This window comes from Limulus polyphemus, unplaced genomic scaffold (genome assembly GCF_000517525.1).
Source record: "Limulus polyphemus unplaced genomic scaffold, Limulus_polyphemus-2.1.2 Scaffold254, whole genome shotgun sequence".
Classification (NCBI taxonomy): Eukaryota; Metazoa; Arthropoda; class Merostomata; order Xiphosura; family Limulidae; genus Limulus; species Limulus polyphemus.
Window position 1 is genome coordinate 530,761 of NW_013665864.1, and position 8,494 is coordinate 539,254.

Consider the following 8,494-nt stretch of genomic DNA (forward strand, 5'->3'; position numbering starts at 1 on the left):
TTAAAGATACTTTCTTAATAAACAGAAACACACCTGCATTAAATCAACGGTTATTCCAACTAAGGTACTGCTTGGAACTTTAAATTAATGCGAGTTTTTTACATTGCAGTATTTCTTTCATGCGAACACTCTTGCTAGTGCTCAATAACAACGGTAACGACAACAAAAAGAGGGCAAAGGTTAAGTCGTTCGACCTATTGCCTAATGTTGAAGAAGGCAAGTGAATGAAGAATAAAAATCTGTTCAAGAAAAACTGAAAATGTTAAGCTTCCATTATTTTGTTTAAAGTTTTCAAAGCGACTAGCTGTCAATGGCCAATAACAAGCATGATGGAAGCAGTCCCAAGAAGATGCAAAAATATCACTAAGCAATTACCTTATATTGTAAAACTGGATACATTACAGTTAGCCACCTACTATTTTTTATCAATATGACTGAAAAAAAAAGAGCTTGAAGTTTAGAAAGAAAAAGCTATTTCATACATTAATAGTAAATGAAGATTTGCAACATTAGGTCAATTGTTCACTCTCAATATGATGTAGATATTTTTCTTTAAATCGTAAGAAATGATTAACGTACGGTAGATTGACAAAGATTTACGCTGTTTCTGGGGTATTGGCCTACTTAAACTACATCAGCAGAAAACAACGTTTCACTTTTAATATAAAGTTTGGAACAATCATAGATTAAATGTAAAAAAACAAAAATCAAAACCTACCATATAGTAGGAGAACTAAATTTCCAAAGTATGGCAAAAACGTACACTTCTCTCCCCTCTACCCCCTCCGTGTTTTCCAACAAATGCGGTGACTTTTGAAACACTGTATCTACATTACTCGACGTTTCACTTGTTCGTCAACAACAAAATAAATCAGGAATTACGTCTGCTGTAGTATGTATATTATTTATATCAAACTATTCGTTCATATTTTAAAGCCCCCAGTGGTACACCGGTATGTCTGCGGACTTACAACGCTAGAAACCGGGTTTCGACACCCGTGGTAGGCAGAGCACAGACAGCCCATTGTGTAGCTTTGTGCATAACTACAAACAACAACATCATATTTTAAAAAGAAGTATTCGATTGTAAAAAAGTTAAACAATGTGTTTTAGGGTAAGACCAAAAGTTAAACAATGTGTTTTAGGGTAAGACCAAACTGATGCGCAATACATCATATTGTGGGCATACGCACGAGGCTACACCTTATGTTATATATAAAGCACGTGTTTTTAAATATGGATCACACCAGATGCATAATGTGTGTTTGTTTGGAGGAAAAGCCCTTTCCAAAAAAGTGAGCAATACGCGATATGTATTCAATCATTGGCGAATATAGGCTTTGACAGTCAACAACCAAAATCAGTGACACCGAACGCGCAGCTTAGGTAGCACTGTACATGTTATATATGTTTAAAAAAGAACTGACATGCATAACAAAAACACTGTCAATGTGAATATACCTAATGCTACAAAAAAGACTCCAGCCTTATAACTTTTATTATTAATATAAGATGTACAACAAAGTTCAAAGTGCAACTCTTATCTTCATCTGCTCGAATCAAATACACGAGACAAGTTAGAAGAAAAAAATGGGACAACCTAGCGAGTTGAGTTATTCTTATTCTTGTTGGCGAATCAGATGATAGTTGTATCACTAGTGATCATCACTGCCATACGTCAGTATCTCTAACAAGAACCAATCAGCGTTTTTTTTGTTTTTTTTTTAGTTAGAAACTTGAGGGTTTATCGATATATCTAAGACAACCTTGGGGCTAGGAAGAGCAGAACTGCACAGATTTTCAGCAGTTTTTTTTCCAGTTGCCTTTAGTATTTTTACAGTTGTGTTTTTGTAAGTATTCAAGAGAAACCTCCTGTTTCTACCTTGTTTTCTTTAAACTTCTACTTTCACGTAAGTTCTTTATGAGTGGAAGCGACTCATGCACTTAAAGTTGTTGTTCTCGTGTTGTCTTAAAGTAGCAAGACTTAAAATGTAGTGGCATTTGTTCACGTTTAATGTGAACATCTTTAATGTTTTAGTAGCTTTAGTATTTTTGTAGCATTTGTTCACGTTTAGTGTGAACATCTTTAATATTTTAGTAGCTTCAGTATTTTGGTAGCATTTGTTCACGTTTAGTGTGAACATCTTTAATGTTTTAGTAGCTTTAGTATTTTGGTACCATTTGTTCACGTTTAGTGTGAACATCTTTATTGTTTTAGTAGCTTTAGTATTTTGGTAGCATTTGTTCACGTTTAGTGTGAACATCTTTAATGTTTTAGTAGCTTTAGTATTTTGGTAGCATTTGTTCATGTTTAGTGTGAACATCTTTAATGTTTTAGTAGCTTTAGTATTTTGGTAGCATTTGTTCATGTTTAGTGTGAACATCTTTAATGTTTTAGTATTTTGGTACCATTTGTTCAACTTTAGTGTGAACATCTTTAATGTTTTAGTAGCTTTAGTATTTTGGTAGCATTTGTTCAACTTTAGTGTGAACATCTTTAATGTTTTAGTAGCTTTAGTATTTTGGTAGCATTTGTTCATGTTTAGTGTGAACATCTTTAATGTTTTAGTAGCTTTAGTATTTTGGTAGCATTTGTTCACGTTTAGTATGAATGTTTTTAGTATTTCTGTAGCGTTTGTCCACACTAATTATGAACATTTTTAGTGTAATTGTAGTATTTATTCACACTAATTATGAACGTCTTTAGTATTTTTGTAGAATTTGTTCACGTTTAGTACGAACATCTTTAGTATTTTTGTAGTGTTTGTTCACGCTAATTATGAACGTCTTTAGTATTTTTGTAGCTTCGTTCACACAAATTATGAACGTCTTTAGTATTTTGTAGTGTTTGTTCACACTAATTATGAACGTCTTTAGTATTTATGTAGCTTCGTTCACACAAATTATGAACGTCTTTAGTATTTTGTAGTGTTTGTTCACACTAATTATGAACGTCTTTAGTATTTATGTAGCGTGTGTTCACGTTAATTCAATCATTTTAACTAGAAGGAGGACTTACACGCATTAACAATACGTATTTTCTTCTTTTCTTCAGCTCTTGTCACACACGCGCACACACGATCACTTACCCTAAAATTTATTGTTCAGTGTATTATTTATTGTGTTTTATTAACTGTGAAAGAAGTGATAATATACGCTTGTACTTTGTGTAAACTTGTGTCTGGCATCATTCTTTGTGACCTATATGTTACAACTTGTAAGGAAATCCACAACCAAGCCCAAGATCCGAGAAACTGCGTTTACTAGTGAGCATAACTGCTTTGATGTGTTGGATATCAGAAAGTTGTGCCATGAATTTACAGCAGTAAAATATAAGATGTTTCATTTCACCATTAGTTTACAACAGTAAAACAAGATATTTTTCGTCTTGCACTGCTGAGCGCTCAACAATAAGTTTTCATAGTTTTGCCATGAGTTTACAGCACTGAAACGTCAGTTGCTTCGTCTCGGCATTAGTTTATACCAACGAAATACTAACTTTTTTGTTGTTGTTTATGAGTTTACAGCAGTGAAACATGAGTTTTCTTGTCATATCTTGATGAGCTCTTTTATTTTGCTATAAGTTTATACCCGTGAAACGAGTTTTCTAGTCGTGTCTTGAGTGAAAAATGAAATGTATTGTTTTTTCATGACTATGTTAGTGAAACATGATTTTTGTTATTTTCTAATGAGTTTATACCCGTGAAACGCGAAAAGTGTTGTCTTATCATGAGTTCACCCACTGAAACATGATTTTTTGCTTTGCCAAAAGTTTATAGCGGTGAAGCATGAGCCTTCTAGTCATGCTATGAATATATTTTAGTGAACCATATATTTTCTAACTTTACCATGTGTTTTAACGACTAAATAAGATCTTTCAGATTGTACCAAGAAAGCTATGGCAAAGAAATATGTACTTTTAGTTGTTTCATGAAGTCATGGTAAATAAAATTTACCTGTGCTGTCTTACCATGAGCTCGTGGTAGTGAAAAATCCGCGCTACAACAACACAAGTTAACTGTAATGACACATGTGAGATTTTTAGCGACGCGACGAGTTTCTAACAGTGAATGATAGACTTTCTAGTTGTGCCATCAGTTTGTAACACTGAAACATGAACTTTCTAGTTGTGCCATCAGTTTGTAACACTGAAACATGAACTTTCTAGTTGTGCCGTCAGTTTGTAACACTGAAACATGAACTTTCTATCGTGCCATCAGTTTGTAACACTGAAAGATGAGCTTACTATCGCGCCATCAGCTTGTAACAGTAAAACATGAACTTTCTAGTTGTGCAGTCAGTTTGTAACACTGAAACATGAACTTTCTAGTTGTGCCGTCAGTTTGTAACACTGAAACATGAACTTTCTATCGTGCCATCAGTTTGTAACACTGAAACATGAACTTTCTAGTTGTGCTGTCAGTTTGTTACACTGAAACATGAACTTTCTATCGTGCCATCAGTTTGTAACACTGAAACATGAACTTTCTAGTTGTGCCGTCAGTTTGTAACACTGAAACATGAACTTTCTATCGTGCCATCAGTTTGTAACACTGAAAAATGAGCTTCCTATCGTGCCATCAGTTTGTAACACTGAAAAATGAGCTTCCTATCGTGCCATCAACTTGTAACAGTGAAACGTACGATTTCTAATTGTGCCTTAAGTACATAACAGTAAAAAAATTAACTTTCTACTGTGCTATAAACTTGTAACCGTGAAACATAAGTTTCCTAGTTGTGCCATGAGTTTGTAACAGTGAAATATAACGTTTATGGTTTTGCCATGAGTTTATAACACTGAAATGGACTTTTTAGTGACACCATGAATTTACGAGTAAAACACAAACTTTCTAGTTGAATCATGAGTTAATAACAGTGAAAATGGGCTTTCTATCGAGCTTTGAGTTTGTAACACTTATTCATAAACCTTTTTAGTTGCGATATGAGTTTGTAACACTGAAACATGGGTTTATATCGTGCTATTAGTTTAGAAGAGGAAAACTTTGGCTTTCTATTTCTTTGTTTTATTTCGTACCATAAATATTTATCAGTGAAATTTATACATTTTATTGCGCTATGAATTTATAAAAGTACATAATGGGGCATTTTTCGTGCTAATAATGGTAAAATCGTGTGGTAAGTCTGAAGGCTTTATAACGCTAAAAAACAGGCTTCGATACCAGTGGTGGGAACAGCACAGATAGTTCATTGTGTAGCTTTGAGCTTAACAACATGCATACTCTTTCATCACACACACAAAAGGGATGTCTTCATGGAAATTTTACAGATTGGTATAGAAGCTCACGTTTATCATTAGTCAGATATAAATTGTTTATTATCAAACTGTATATTTGGTTTGTGAAACTACTATTTGCTTTGTATTTTTATCCGCAGCATAGCGGCTCATAGAATGGCTTCGAGTTTGTTTGTTTTTTTAATACAAACTTTTAGCTCATAGCTCCGTCATTTCTTGACCGATTTGAGATATAATTACAGTATTGAACTCACGAGGTCAAACCCTTTCGATAGATGTATTTGACTACGACCATAGATTAATTTACTCTAATCCTGCTTAAAAGAATTTCAAATGCCGCGGCTATTGAGGATTCCATCTTTTTCGAAAAAGAAACCTTTAAACAAATCTTTATTTTTGTAGAGACACCCTAAGAGGTCACAAAAAATGGCTGATTGAACTTAGAATCTACAAAGTGGATTGCAAACCATTTATATATGCTATAAATATATGCTTAACCTCAAAAACAAATTCCTGATGGACATGAGAATCGCTTGCAGGGAATGTAAAAAAAAAAAGTTAAGAAAAAAATTAGTAGAAGAACAAATATATACAAATATATGTTTAGAATTGTGCAAGATAATATTTCTCTGATCATCTGTAAAACGAATAAAACACCAGCGATATAAATAATACATTTGCATGTGCATTCAAAAATATAAAACCATATTTACACTTTCTTTCTCGGTTCTCAAGTGAGATAGCGGCAAGTCTTCGGATTTACACCGGTTAAATCAGGCGTTCGATTTCGTGGATACAGCAAATACTTTGATGTAGCTTTTTGCAATAACACACACTTTTTTTTTTTGCTGGTCATTTTGACCGTCGAAATTCTATTTTCCAATAAAAATTGTTCAATTATTTCAGAATTTAATGCAAAGTTACAGCTGTCCTAACTTTGCTGTGATAAACCAGAGGGAATGCAGATATTCAATAGTACCTATCGCCAACGGTTTCGTTTTCTGATCTCTAATAGTGCGATGTGATTGTTACTCTTTTTTTTTTCTCATCCGGGCACTAAAATGCTGAGTGCGAGCACGCTAAAAACCAGGTGATGTCCAGCCTTCCGATAAAATAAATGCATTTTTCGAGACTGAAAAAAGAAATTTATTATATGTGACAACGCGAAAATTTTTACAGCTGAATGTATTGAACCCTAATTTTAGCTTTATAAGCCCCCAGTCTTACAGCTGAGCCAACTGACGGCAACATTTTTAGGTATGGTGGACATAACTATAAACTTCAATTAATACAATTAAATGCATATTAATATGAAAATTTTAATATAATACGTTTTGTTTACGGATTTCAAAAAGAAACATGTTAAAACTACCATAGACCCGCAAAACATTTACAGACAAATTAGTATCTTTACTGCAACAGTACTTCTTTAAATACAGGATTTCTAGAATAATAGAAAATACTTCTAATCGCAGACGCCGAAATCTTAAGTCCATTTGTTTTCGGCCTAACAATAGTTAAGCCTTATTAAGTGCGGCCTATGCGAGATAAAGAGATAAATTAACACTAATTTATTTGTATACGTTTTTTGCTTTTGTTTAGTTAGAGGCTAAACTTTAACATACTTAATACTATCAATAAATAAACTTATAATGATATTGTATGACCTAAAGTTTTACCTTTTTAATACCTTTGATAAGCTTTTAATATGCTGTTGTACAAAATGTCTACTAAAGTCTATTTATATCCGCCTTTTGTTTTCATCCGTTGAAACACGCACGCTGCACATTTAGTTATTAAGGTGCGCGAGCATTTCATGACAAACAAAAAGTGAGTATTGTACAAAATTCAGTTCTCATACTGAAGATACCCGGTATTCAAATAATAAGTGACACTAGACCACCCGTAACCCGTTGGTTATGAAGAATTCAAGCTAATTTCAATATTGCACCGAAATGAAGGTTTATTTTGAGATAATTTAATTGAATATTTCAATTCATTCGTGTTATTCATAATTCAAGAAAAGATATTTGATTGTTGATCGGGAGTAAAAGGAAAGACAATTTCATTTTTCAAAAAAGTGAAGTCAGAGTTTTCAGGTATTGTAATGAATTAGTTCATTATGTTGTGTTCTTTCCTCTTAAACCTTCTACAAATAAGAAACAGTAACACTTTATTTTTTCTTCGAATTACCTACAATAAGCAAGGCACATTATTGAGAAATTCTTCAACATCTTGGTTTTGTCATCTTTTGCCTTTTAATGAAGATGGGAACATTGACAAGGAAATAGATTTGAACCAAGAAGTTTCGTAAAGAGCGCGAACGGTAGTGTGATGTAAAATTACTCATGCTAGAAATTTTCATAAAAGTGACCCGAAAAACAGCGCTAACTCGGTAACCCGTGGCCCGATTCATTATAAATATAGCGCTATTGTGCGCTGTTTTTGCGGTATTTAATTACAGACAAGCAAACAAACAAACAATCTCAGAGTTTTAGTAGTATATAGATAAAGAAAGATAATTCAGAGAAAAACTATGAAAAAGTTTAGCAAGCAGTATTTCTATACAATTATCTTGAATATAACTTTGCTAGTTTTTACTTTTCATATTAATTCATCAACGGCTAGTCACTACATCATATTTTAAACCATTGGACACACAATAAAAGAAATACATAGCGAAAATACAGAATTACTTTGACTAATAATTAACTACACGTGTGTCTTAAGGTATAAAATATGGTAAGTAATGATGCATATATTCATTCGATATATATTTTTTGCTAAGTGTTACGTATTAGAATTTCAAATGATCTGAAATTGAGTTAATTGATAATTTAAATTTATTATTATTATTTATTTACTATTTAAATAAATGCCGATATATAGTCAGTTTCTAATATTTGCCAACAAGATTGATACAGACAGTTTTCTTTTTTAACACAAATACGTTTTAATATATATACACAACAATACAATTTACAATAACAGTTATTACAAATAATTATTACAAACAATGATTTATAAACAAAGCAATATAAAGTCTTCCTTTTAATCTGGAACTTCTTCGATATATTATTGAGGGTTCACGATCAGCGAGTTGATTACGAGTTGACGTAGGTATTTTTCACTTATGGGAAGCTAGCTAGCTTTGTCCTTCGTTATTTACCGGCCACACACACTGAGCTCTTCACGATGTATTTATATAATGTTTTTGTAAAAAATACTAATGTCCGATGA

General features: G+C 32.7%; 1 protein-coding gene across 2 annotated transcripts in view; it reads left to right on the plus strand.

Annotated features, from left to right (window-relative positions):
• The first annotated feature begins 1,753 nt into the window (after positions 1–1,753).
• The window catches only part of LOC106478838 (methyltransferase-like protein 27), a 26,302-nt gene continuing 19,561 nt past the window's right edge, over positions 1,754–8,494 (plus strand). The window contains exon 1 of one of the 2 annotated variants that reach the window (XM_022382523.1): positions 1,754–1,850. The gene's annotated coding sequence lies outside the window, so the exon portion shown is untranslated. Of the gene's footprint in view, positions 1,911–8,494 lie in introns of both variants that reach the window. The other variant, XM_013939413.2, reaches the window with a different exon arrangement.